General features: G+C 44.2%; 1 pseudogene; it reads left to right on the forward strand.

Moving 5' to 3' along the window:
* The first annotated feature begins 324 nt into the window (after positions 1–324).
* On the forward strand, positions 325–13,789 carry LOC147893843 (histone-lysine N-methyltransferase ATXR4-like; annotated as a pseudogene).
* The last annotated feature ends 364 nt before the right edge of the window (positions 13,790–14,153 follow it).

Here is a 14,153-nt window from a genome sequence, read left to right on the forward strand (position 1 = left end):
CCTGACATACTGGGTCATGTTTCACACCCAGAAGAGAATTGTTGCTATCATGGGGCAAACTCAAAGACTAGCAAGCACTAATTTTATTTGATCTAGGGGCTACTGATAATTTCATATCAGAGGACCTAGCCTCGAGGCTGGGAATAAAGATGGAGGAGTTGGGCAGGGCTTTGGATGCCGATCAGATGTTCTGTGGGAATCCTGTGCCAGTCACTCCCTTGATAGGGAAGCTCCATCTTCATGTACAGAGTTATGTGGATCAGGAAGACTTCTTCATTTCTCCACTGAAACATCATGATGTAGTCTTGGGAATGCCTTGGTTTCATGGCAAGGCAGTTGCCTCTTCTAGCAAAGCGCCTCATCTGTATGGTTACTTTCGGCATGGTGCAAAAAGATGGACTGGATATTCTCTCTCATACACCTGTACCTCATGAGACAGCGTCATGTGTAAGGATTTTCTTTGATGCCTTGATACCATTTGTAATGTCTTAATATGTGATAGATTGAGAAGGATTTAATTTTCATCGGGGCTATTTCATTAGTAAATCCTTCTTTAAATGTTGATGTGCCTCCAGTGGATGCTTACAAGGAAGATGGTACTTGTTACCTTGATGGATTCCGGCATCCTTGAAGACCAACTGGCTTGTATCTTTCAAGTAACCAAAATTTACCTACAAGTTGTTCTAATTTATATTTTGATTCTGGGACATACATTTGTTGTATCTTTGACATTGTTACGTTGGAGTTCTTGCTCGGATGTCTTCAAATTCATTTCGTGCAGAATTGCTAGACAAAGAGAGTATAAATCTCCTGGCAGCAGCATTTGCATCTGTTTGTGGGGAGGTTATCTGTGGCAGTGCTGTCTATATACTTCCATCTATGTATAACCATGACTGTGGTAAGTTCTTTTAGTAAATCCGTTGTGGTAAGTTAATGACCTTGCTTTGGCTCTGAAGCAGCAACTGAAAATGATCATTCTATTTTTCTAAATTAAAAGTTGGCTCTTTCTTCAACATAGATCCAAATGTTCACATTTCTTGGCCTCAAAATACAACGGCATGACTAACCTCCAGACGACAGATTGAAAAAGGTAAATTTCGTTTCCTACCTAGTATCATTTGTGTTGACAGTGATGAAGGGTGACGAGGGCAGGATTAACATAAGCGATTCATATTAATCAAAGGTTCAAGGATTTGTGATTAACCTAAAGTGTGATTCAGATTAATCGAAGGTTCTAGGATTCTTGATTCCAGAACCTTCTGGCCGCCCTGAGAGTGAGTATGTGGAGGGGTGAGGTGGACAAGAACGGCAGTCGAGGGAGAATAGCTCGGTAGGAGTATGGATCTGTGCCCACACCAAGGTGTCACGATCTGTGACGTATTCCTTTCTCTATATCTAGACTTATGGATGGTTTGATGAATGGACACTTGTGGAAGGGTATGCCCTTTCGACGGGACACTTCCTATGAGGCACAACCCTTCACAAAAGACATTCTATGGAAGAGACACTCCTATTGTAATGTACCCTGTCATCAAGGGTCACACCCTTCACAAGGGGTACACACCTCTTCATGCACATACACTTTGGAGTACATACCTTTTCATGTGTGACTCTTCACTCTCTATATAAGAGAGGCCCAATTGTATGGATGACACTACAGCTTCACTACAGACACCCAAGCAATACAATTATTCCTTGTTCTCTGCTATTTCAGTCTCCTTTTTGTTCCTTAGCACATTTCTAAATATAGTAAATTTAGGATTTCTTACAATGGTATTAGAGCAAATTTTGCTCCTGCTTGTAGGAAATGCCCCCCACCTTCTAGCGCCTATTTGATACATCTCTTTCCGCTAGAAGGATATCTATGCACATTGTGCATGGAAGAGATGGAGAGAATGAGCGTAAAAATTTTTAGCACCAACCCTGCCTACAGTCATTAATGGCCTCTCCATCTCCCACACATCACGAGTTGATGTGAATGGACACGACAAAAATCGTGTCTTTTTGTGAGAGAGGAGAGCACACACAAAGGAATACGGAGACACCAAAAGTGGTGGAGCAAAAGCTACTCCAGCTTATTCCTCTATCATATATATATGAGTATACATGGGCACTGTACAAGTGGGTGGGCACACTGCCCTTTACCCCAACAACCTCCCACTTAAAGGCAGTGTGCCTTTAAGGGAGTATAGTACACATATAATACCATCAGCCATAGGCTAAAAAACAAGATGACCACACCGTCATCCTATGCCCATCGGCGCTTTACAATGTGCAAAGTGCATAGAGGATAAGCTGCTAGCAGACATCAGGTTTGCACGATAGAAAATGACAAGCTGTAGATGCCTGTCAACCAAGATCTCATGCTAGATCTCACTGGGAGAGTAAACTCTCACCACCACGTGCTCTTGTGCTAAGTCCATAGCACCTGAACTGTCACTGTGCAAAGAAAATGTCTCTGTACCACTTGTGACCATAAGCACATGCCCTATAATAGACCTCTGCTGGTCTACCCAACTTGCATCACCTACATGCTGCTCCTGGAAACATAAGGACCTGATGTCCACAATCGCTTCCCTACTGCCAAAATCTGCCATAATCATGCTACCAACTCCCACTGCAACGGAAGCAAGAACTGGAAGTGTAGCCCCAATGGCAAACATGTGAGAACCAAGTCTCAACACAGTCATGGATGCATGAAGTACTATGGCTGCCATATCAACCATAACTTGCTGCTCAACTGATTTGTGATCATCAAACGTGCTGTGTTTCAAGTATGGAGCCAATACAGGCAATGGAGTACTCAGTAACTTCCCCCTCTCCATACTGAAACAACCAAGTATCTGACAAACATCATCAAGACCATGCAGCACCCACTGCAAAGCATCCCTGTCCATAAGGAACCATATGGCAAGTAACCTCAGAAGGATAGCAACCTCCTGAATACTGAGACCATAACTTGTCTCACTGCGCATCACATCCTGAGCTCTCATAACGGTATCAAACCTATGAAGCCAAGCTCGAGGGGATTGCTTCTGGCCATGAAGGCACTTACGAAGCAAACATATCAATGATTCCTACCCATGCGCAATATGACCCGAGTCAATAACTGCAGAAACCACATCTATCCTGGCATAACCAGCCAATGGATCATACCGGGCATCATTAGCCAAGGTATCCTCCTCACCATGCATAGCCTCATCCTCATCTACAAGAGGCACTCCGCATCCTGGGAGTAAACTGTAACTGTCCATAGAAGATGCATCAACAATCTCCATAGGAGTATAAACCTATGGAATACTAGAGACATCTGACCGTCTCTGACCAAAATCAGGAAGTAATCGTGGCTGTCCCAACTTTATAACTTGCTCACCGTGGGAAAAACCTCCCACTCCAAGGGATATGGGCTGCCCTTGCAAAGAATTCGGAGGTATCAGTGCACTTACACCCTCCTGGAACACCACTTTCCTGCTATCCACAGTCCTGGGCTGTCTAAACATAGCATCCTCTCTGAAATAGACATTATGGCTGCGTATCAACTCTCTAGTTGAAGAATCCCATAACCTGTAGTCCCTAGTGGACTCACTGTATCCAAGGAAGATACACCTCCTCGATCGGGAACCATGAGCATAAGCCTCGCAGCCAAACACACGTAAATGCTCATAACATGGTGCCCTACCTGTCAAGAAGTCAAATGGCACTCTACCATTCAGAGATTTCCTGGGTGACCTCTTAAGCAAGCATGCAGCTGTCTTACATGCCTCAACCCAATAGCATTCGGTAAGACTTGCATATCGTAGCATGCTACCAATCCTGTCCAATAGAATCCGATTTATGCCTTCTGCCAAGGCATCATGAGCAGAAAGAGAAGGAGTGGTCAACACCCTCTTGATACCAAGTGTATCACATAGATGCTGAAATCTAGAAGAGGTAAACTCTGCATCACCCTCAGCCATCAAGCTCAATAGCTTCTTTCCTGACTGATTTTCAGCATTACCCAAGAAGCACTGAAATGTATCATATACATCATGCTTCTGCTGAATCGGATATACCCATATGTACTTTGTAGCAGCATCAATAAATGTCACAAAGTAAGAGGCGCCACCCAGTGAAATGGTAGGCATAGGCCCACAAACTACACTATGAACCAACTGTAATGGCTCAACATACCTCTCATTGACTGTCTTCCTCACAAAGGAGGATCCTGACTGCTGACCATCATCACAATCATGACATAAAATTTGAGAGACATCCATGACAGGAATGTATCTCAATGTTGTAAGGGCTTCCATACCTGCAGTAGACATATGTCCAAGTCTAGCATACCATAAACTAGCTGATGGCTGCTTACTAATCATAAGCATCTTATCCTGGACACCTGATACATGCAATGCATAAGAGAATCCAACCTGTGATCCCCTAGCCATAACCAGATTGCCTCTAGCAATCTTCCATGCATGATCACCCAAAGAGACATGATAACCTGCCTCAACCAACTGTCCAATACTGATCTTGCCTGTAGCAAGTCCTGGTATATGTCTAACCCTTTGTAGAACAAGAATAGAGCCACTAGGCATAACAAGGTGGATATCCCCATAACCATAGACATCCATAGAATGATCAATGCCCATCAAACCACTCTCCACAATGCATTCCTGATATGCACTGAACCATGACCTATGAGGGGTCATATGACATGAAGCACATGGATCTAATATCCAATCACCGAGAATGGGTACATCAGTGGCCAAGAAGGAGGTGGCAGACATAGACAAAAGAATGCCTTCATCACTACTACTGTCAGTGGAAACCCTAGCATCCATGCCTTGAAGCTCAACATGCTTCTTCTCCTTCTTCCTGTCATTCTTAACCTTGCTCTTCTTCTTGCATTTTCTTAGCCATTTCCAGCAGTACTTTTTCATGTGGCCATACTTTCCACAATAGAAACATCTAACACAAGTCCGAGAGCTAGACTTGCTCCTGGAATTCCCCCTTGAACATGACCTGTTTCTACCAATTGATCGAACTTTGGAGTGCATATCAAGGCTGTAATTCAGCCCATCAATACATTTCAGCCCATCATGCTGTAACATAACACTATCATGGTCATACATCCGGCATATACGAGTATAGAACTCATATGCATGGCAATCTACACCCTGTACACCATCCTGTACCTGCAAGTAGACTGACTTTGAGAGTGATGACTGAATGATAGAGCATGCTTGCTCATCCATGTCATCCCAATCACTCTGTTTAATGCTATTAGGCTTGACACCTTTGCATTGAATGGGCTTATGCTGCCTCTTCTGCACTAACACATCATAAATCTGCTCTTTCCAATACTGAAAGTTTGATCCATCCAACCTCTCAATATCAAAGAGGGCACTACCAGCTGTAGATGCCATATCTGTGGCACAATAGGTCACAACCAAAGAGCAATATAGTGCAATAGGCAGCCCAAATGACCAAAAAATATAGTGTTGTCTAGACCAATCAGGTCTCCAAATAAATTGGCTGATCCAATGCTCAAAAGCACTCAGCCATAAAGAGGCATAAACAAGAATATATGCAGCCCAGTAACCTGCCAATGCCTAGCAATCCAAGTAAGAAATGCACTGAACCAAATGAGCAATGCCTGCTCAACCAATGGCAATAGGAGCCCAGCTCAACTATCCATAAACATCAGTGTAGCATCCACCAATGCAAATCCATAATGCATCGAAATGGCATTTACTGCATCACCAATGCATCACCTCAAGCGTGCAATTGTTTGGCAACAAAATCAAGCATTCACCACTTGCCAAATGTGCCAAAGTGACTTGCCAAAATGCCAATAATGCCCTTGGACTGAAGTGAGATTCCAATCACTTTCTGTAATTTACTGTGAGTTCCCAATTCACTGTTGTGCAAGAGAAATTCCTACAACAATACCTCACAGCCACTTCGGGCGAACAGCGATATCTTTTCACTGAAAGATAGCTATCTCTATTTTTGAACAGCGATATCTTTTCACTGAAAGACCGGATGCCAAAGCTGTAAACAGCAAAGTTGTAGCTGGTAGAAAGATCTACAACTTGTCAGTTGACCTCAAGAGCAAAATCCCTGTGGATTCTCAGATATTCTCACTTGAAAAACAGCTTCCTGCACATTGGTCACAAATAGACAGCAGACTGCAACTTTTTGTGGTTTTGCAGAGGCTGTAACTCCTGCAGCTTATACCGGATCAACTTGCTTCCAAAAGCAAAGTTGTAGTGTTTTCTGTGAACTACAACTTTTCAGTTCGGCACAAAGTGCAATTCCGCACCAGGAAAGAGATATTCAGTCCTAAAAATGACTATTTTGTCATAAAAACACCAACAGCAGCTTCCTTGAATGTTTGCTACCCTTTACAGCACTCATCTGCTCCGGCAAAAAACAGCCCCAAAAATGGTCAAAATACATCCAGCAGATCACCCCGTATGTCAACTGCAACACCAGCAAAATGGCAAGTACAATGCCCAACAAATCAGCCCCAAGAATGCTCACAGATCAACAATAAAATAGCCCAAAAGCACTGGCAAAACAGCCCCGAAATGTGCTCCAAATGATGCTAATCTGACGGATCTCTATACATCACCGTACCACCGTATGTATCCAACATAGGCAAATAACCATGCATCCAACAAACTGTCAATGCATCTCAACCAGGCATGTACCACTGTCAAAGCATGTGTCACTGCCACTACCAAAGTGATGTATCTGCAAAAAAGATATACAACCCACTGACTAGCTGTAACGGAATGTTCACAAGGACTAAGATGCATCAGAGTATGTCCGTACAAGGACCCAAATGCACGGGAAAACACGAGCTAACAAAGCTCAACTGCAACCAAAAGAAGCTGCATAGTGCACAAGCACATATCCCACACAATGTCCACAAGGCGTACTTCTGCAAAATGTCCCGCAAAGAGACCAAAATCAGCCAATGCTTAGCTCCAAGACCTCAAATGCAACACCAGCTATCTCCCAGGCATACGACTACATCAAACATGCAATCCAGAGGCTCCCCAACAGCTCCCAGATGAGCCAGAGACAATGGCAAAGAACTATGCCAAGACTGGAACCTGCAAGTGCCAAGAATGGCTCTGGCGCCAAAATAAGACCCAAATCTGCAAGGAGGAAACCTCGATGTGAGGTTATAGGTAGCACAATTGCAAATTTTTAGGAAGCCTGGCATCGACGGAATCGCAATCGGAGGACTGTGCGAACTCCACCACAAGTTGCATATGCAGCTCTCCAGCTCTCCTTCACGGTCTCCTACGCCAAAGAAGTTGCTCACCAACCGCCGACTCCTGGCTCACAGAATAGCAGCAACAATTGCTCTTGACGCCTATCTACTAGCTGCCCATGATAACCAACGCCTCCAACAAGCACACAACGGCCAGCCACTTGCTGCAAAGGATGCATCAACAACCAACGATAGGCTCTCACAAGACAACGTCAAGACCAACGGACAGCGGTCTACTTCCAACGCTAGGTTGCTAGAGCACTGGAGCGCTGGAAGATAACCCAAAGTGATTCTTATAGCTACATTGTAGAGCAAATAGATTTGGATGATGTCTACCCAAAATCTCTCCGTGAATGAGAGAATCAAGCTCTCCAAAGCTCCCGGTAGATCTCTCGAAGCAGTGCCCGTTCTCCTCTCACCGAGCTCCTCGTAGATCGAACGCCATGGGCTCTGATACCAGTTGTGAGAGAGGAGAGCACACACAAAGGAATACGGAGACACCAAAAGTGGTGGAGCAAAAGCTACTCCAGCTTATTCCTCTATCATATATATATGAGTATACATGGGCACTGTACAAGTGGGTGGGCACACTGCCCTTTACCCCAACACTTTTCATGTGCTTGGGCTGTCCTAAAACCAAGGGATGCACCTTTTCCACCATCGGACACACCTTTTGATGAAGAGTTTTGACTCCTCATCCAAGGGACACACCCCATCGTGGGAAAAAGGACACACCTCTTCATGTGTGGACACCCCTTTTAAAAACAGGGACACACCCCTTCATGAAAAGGTGCACCTATTCCAGGGGCCACACCCCTTTGAATAGGCACACCTTTTGGCACCAAGCACATTATAAAAAGGGTACCTAGAGGGGTTAAAAAGAAAAAAAACCCAGTCCCATACCTTATGTCTAACCCTAGACTATCCAAGGGTCAAATAAACCCACCCTTTAATTTTTTGGGCAACCACCCAACATAGGTAGCCACAAATGAAAAAAAGGGACGCACATTTTGATGCCCGTACAGACTTCGTCAAGTAGGCTCGCCTCCCTACGCAACCCTCTTGCCCTTGCCGGTTTGCTGCCAGCCCCCTCGCCATAAGCAGTCCCTGCCCCTCGCCGGTTTGTTGCCCTACCCTCGCCAGTTTGCTGCCTTGGTTACCTGCCAGGCCCTGCCATTACTGCTGCTAAACAACCCTTAGAAGCCTGTAGCCTAGTTCGGCAGCCCCCTATCGTGATCCAAAATTGGATACCAGCAGCCTGTTTCACCATACGCAGTCTTTCCCCTCTTTTTTGCCATCTTACCTGCCAGATCAGCAGTGGTACAGTCCCTTTACTGCGATCCAGACTGCCTGTTAAATGCATGCTATTACTGTTTTGGACCAGCCAGGCCCAGATTTGCTCCTCGCCGCCCACTGCAACATGGACCTCCAGACAAAAATCTGCAGGCCTTTTCTACGAAACAAATTGCAAGATTAAATCAATGCCAGGTGGATTCTTTCCATTCTACTTCTAAGGATTCTCTTGTCATTATCAAATTTCAGCAAATGAAAGATGCTTCCTTAAAGCATGGAAACCCTTGGTAATTCACACGGCCTTTCAAGGACACCTCAGGCATCATCTACCACACAATATCATGTTCAGATTGCACAACCAGACCATTTCAGAGCTTTGGCATCATGGGTCTTTTGTGTCACTTGCCCTCTTAGTGATCTGGACCACATCCTATACCTTCTGTGTGAGGCACCTCAGTTACATTACTTCCTCAGCACAGTCCAGGTTGTCTTTCACGAGACACGAAGATACCCAGAACCCGATATTCCTCACGAGTATGCTGTCCATCTTTGGAGCGATTTTTACCCCTCAGCTTCAGCATCTCCAGGGTACTCTCCACCTCCTTCAGCTCCCAGATATCCTTCCATACAGGTTGTACCTTCCCCAAGACAGTATTTACACTCTGAAGGCACTCCTTCTCTTGGATATCCTCCACTCCCGATAGTAGCTCCTTATCCTTTCTCAAATCCGTGGACTCTGCAACTTACTCCTGTACTCTCACCAGTGGTAACACCCATTTTGGCATCACCAGTGTTACCTCATACAGGACCTCCTTTACTCGATTTCCATGGGTGGTTCCATCCTGCCTCGCCTGCCCCCTCCAACATGAGCAAACTCAGGGAGCAGCCCGAATCTTCTTCCAAGAATGGTACAAACTAGAGCGCAGGGTGCTTTTCTCACGGGGACCTCAGATATGTCGCAACACTCACGTGTAGCCTCTCTGGAAATAAGCGACTCAAGTCCAAAAAAGACTCGTGAAGTCAACATATAAGGTGAAACACTACTTCAACTTCAAATTTCCCAGCTTCAGGACAGCATCTCCGACTTGGTCCAGAAAATCCAACAACTCCAAGATTCTTCTAGTACCACACATATAGAGGATGACGTGACGCAACCAGATGACTATGCAGATTCATTTCCACTAGAGGTAGAAAACACTGAACTCCGTGCCCTCTATTGTTTACTCCAAGCTTCCAAAACTAAAAGACTTGACATCAAACTTCCGGAAGCCTACACTGGTCAATGCAATCGCCGAATAGTTGACCAATGGCTCGCAAAATTGTGCATGTATTTTGATACTGTTGACCTCACTGTAGGCAAAAAGATCGCCTTGGCAGCCTCCCTCCTCAAGGATACAGCTTTTCTATGGTGGCAAAGATGCTTAAAGGACGGTAAAAGTGTGTTAACCTTGGAAGGTTTTGAACACGTGCTCCGTAAGCAGCTCAGACCTGTCAATGCGGACTTCTAAGCACGTTCAAAACTCCGATAGTTGGAGCAAACAGGCTCCCTGTCTTCCTACATCTCTCAATTCACCACATTGGTGCTAGAGATTGATGGTTTAACTGAGGATGATCGCCTTCATGCTTTCATCTCAGGCCTAAATCCCTCATTACGCATTGATGTCCTTAAAGTAAACATCACCACCACAGATGGCGCTATTGCTTACGCAGAGCGCATTACAGATTTTCAAAACACAGGGAAGTAGAGTGCTAATCGCACACAGAACTCTACTATGGCCAAAGGTGCTTGCCCTCAAGATAACCTCAGGTTTCAAAAAAACTCGGGTAATCAATGTTGGCGATAGTCTCAAGATCCCCACAAGTCTCAGAAATCGTATGCTGGATTCCAACAGAAGCACTCCAAGGATCACGCCTCTTCTTCTTCACAAAGTCATTACTGTCATCCCCAACATAAAGGTGCGGCCACTAACAAGAAGAATAACTCAAGCACAAAAGGACTTTGTACCATCTGTACAGGCAACCATAGATGGCTCAATTGTCCCAAGCGACCAAAGCAAAATTCCAACATGAAACCCAGCACTTCCCAAACAGAAGATGCTATCTAGCACAAGACAAGAAAGGCAAAGCTGTTCGAATGGTGAATACCATCTACCTGAGCCTTGCCAACAACCTCGAACCTTCCCTGGCCATGCAAGTACTTTGTGTTCAAGGATCGATTCGTGGAACAACGGTCACTATCCTCATCGACAATGGCTACTCTCATAACTTCCTAGCTAGTTCTATGGTCGACAAACTTCGGTTGACCACCAGTCCTAGTCTCATGGACTATCAGATTGAACTCGCAAATGGAACTACCTTCTTGTGCAACCTCAGGATAAAAAACTTGTCTTTTTGCATCCAACATTATATGGAGAAGTTGAACTTCGACATCATGCCTCTTTCTTGGTACGATATCATACTTGGACAACAGTGGCTCTACGACTATGATCCATTAATCAGTTTTTGTAGCCATACTATCTAGTTTGTCCACCAAGGAAAACTTATTGAGCTAACTGGTTCTAGGGACTCTCCAACCCCAGCTGTCTTTGTCCCACAAGTAAAGAAGTGGGTTCGTAAATGTCAAGTAAAGACTTCACTTCTGTTGGTTACGACAGTAGAGGAGACACCAACTAAGGATCCTCCTAAATACCTTAACCAACCTTTTTTCCAGCCTTACTTGGATATTTTTCCACAGGAATTGCCAAAGCAGTCGATGACCAGTGGATCACCCAATCGAACTTGTTCCTGGCAGTAATCCACCATCGAAACCTCCTTATCGGGTTTCTTACACTCAAAATGAAGAAATCCAAAGACAGGTGACCGAACTACTCGACAAAGGTTACATTCAGCCCAGTCGCAGCCCTTTCGGATATCCTGTACTACTTGTGGAAAAAAAGAATAAGTCAATGTGCCTCGGCATCGACTACCGAGCCCTCAACAAGCTCACTATAAAAAACAAGTATCCATTGCCTCGCATCGATGACCTCTTCGATCAACTTCTACATGCAACACAATTCTCAAAGACTGATCTTCGTTCGGGTTATCATCAAATTCGCATACGAGAAGACGATGAGTACAAGATAGTTTTTTGAACAAAGTATGGACACTATGAATGTTTGGTCATGCCTTTTGGGTTAAACAATGCCCCGGTCACATTCATGACACTAATGAACGACATCTTCGGGCCTTTCCTCGATAAGTTCATCATCATTTACCTCGATGACATCCTCGTTTTCAGCAGATCCCTACATGAGCACAAACAACATCTTCACCAAGTTTTTGAAGTTCTCCACGCAAATTCTCTCTACATCAACATTGAGAAGAGTGAGTTCTTCAGGACCCAACTCGAATATTTGGGACATGTTATTTTAGCTCAAGGCATCTCTGTGGATCCCAAGAAGTCGAGGTAATCCAAAACTGGCCTACTCCTAAGAATGTTCATGATGTCCGCTCTTTTCTCGGATTGGCAAACTTCTACCATACAAAGGTCTATTAGTTTTCCGAAATCGCAACTCCTATGTCCAAATTATTGAAAAGCACAGGAGTTTTTCAGTGGCTTTCTGAAACAGAGTATAGTTTCCAACAACTCAAGCAAGCACTCACTACCACACCAGTTATGGCTATTGCTGACCCAAACCTTCCATTTGAGGTCATGACCGACGCTTTCAACATCGCTACAGGAGCATTCTTGATGCAAGAAGGCAGAGTTATTGCTTTTGACAGCCATAAACATTCTGATATCCAAACCTGATACCTGGTTTACGATAAGGAGTTTCTTACCATTGTACATGCTTATTGCTCTTGGAAACATTATCTCATGGGAGCTGACTCGGTGGTCAAGATAGACCATCACTCTCTAAAGGAGATCTGGATGACTCCGACACTACTTGGCAATCTGATGAAGACTTACAGCAGTATTCTGACATTTTACAGTAGTATTTTTTAGAATTTACCGTGATATTTTCTACATCAGTTCATTATCTCTACTAGGGTCTTATTTTGAGTGGGAGGGGATGTCACGATTTGTGACGTATTCCTTTCTCTATATCTAGACTTATGGATGGTTTGATGAATGGACACTTGTGGAAGGGTATGCCCTTTAGACGGGACACTTCCTATGAGGCACAACCCTTCAGAAGAGACATTCTATGGAAGAGACACTCCTAATGTAATGTACCCTCTCATCAAGGGTCACACCCTTCACAAGGGGTACACACCTCTTCATGCACATACACTTTGGAGTACACACCTTTTCATGTGTGATTCTTCACTTTCTATATAAGAGAGGTCCAATTGTATAGATGACACTACAGCTACACTACAGACATCCAAGCAATACAATTAGTCCTTGTTCTCTGCTATTTCAGTCTCCTTTCTGTTCCTTAGTAGATTTCTAAATATAGTAAATCTAGGATTTCTTACACAAGGATGGAATGCAAGATATGATTTGGGCTCTGCTGTATGGTATTGGGGAGGTGAGGGTGCGAGTGGCTTTGAGTGGAGGTTCAACACTGAGTTATAAGAGGAGGAAGGGGGCAATAGAGTGAGGTGGGGGGCTGTGAAGCCCTCTTAAAAACAAGGAGGAAGAGGAAGGGGGAGAGGAGGAGGAAGGAGGATGGAGGGAGAGGAGTGGGAAGGAGGAGGGGAGGAGGAAGGAGGGAGGGAGGAGCAGTGAAGAGGGAGAGAGCAATTGAGGAACGGCTGGCAAGAGCAGCTATGGAGGGAGAGGCTGAGCGGTGAGGAGGGAGGGCAGCGACGGAGGGAGAGGCAGAGCACCTTAGGTTAATTGTGAAAAGGGGGGGACCCTGGAGGTGAGTACTAATTAATTAATAGGAGGAGAGATGAAGAACAATTATTTGATTTTGCATATTTTTTTAGTTGCCTACTGTATAAGGCTAGTTTGTTTGAAAAGCAATGTGGTGATAATCATGCTTTCAACTTTTTATAATGGCCTTTCATGGTCTTAAGCAAAGGGTGTTATGTACTCCTGTGATTCTATGCATATTGTCAGCCTCTCATGGTTTTGTAGGTGGGACTCGGTCGCATGCTTGAATGTTACAATCAACAGGGGAGGAGTTACGGATTACTTATCTAGATGCTTCCATGTCACGACTTTCACGACAAAAACTTCTACGAGAGTCCTATCACTTTGAATGCAACTGTGCAAGGTGTAGGGATGAAGAGTGATCTTGTGAAACAAAGACTGATTGTCATCAAGGCTAGCAAGGTAAAATTTTGCTGCAAAGCAATTTATAGGTGAGGATCATCTCAAATGTAAATGGTAAAATATCACTTCATTCTACGAGACTTCAATGATTTGGATGTTTGAATCCTTGTTCAAATGTTTTTTATTTGTGCTGGTTATTTGGAAGCATGAGCCTGCTTAATTCTCCTGCAGAGCAATTTACAAGCGAGGGTATCTCAGATGAAAATGGTAAAATATCACTTCATTTTACGAGACTAGAATTATTTGGATGTTCAAACCCTTTAAATGTTTGTGATTTGTGCTGGAAGTATAGCCTATTAAATAAAAGAACCTTTGCACTCAGCT

This window comes from Dipteris shenzhenensis, chromosome 15 (assembly GCF_047967505.1).
Source record: "Dipteris shenzhenensis isolate YYH24624 ecotype China chromosome 15, Dip_SZ_1.0, whole genome shotgun sequence".
Taxonomy (NCBI): domain Eukaryota; kingdom Viridiplantae; phylum Streptophyta; class Polypodiopsida; order Gleicheniales; family Dipteridaceae; genus Dipteris; species Dipteris shenzhenensis.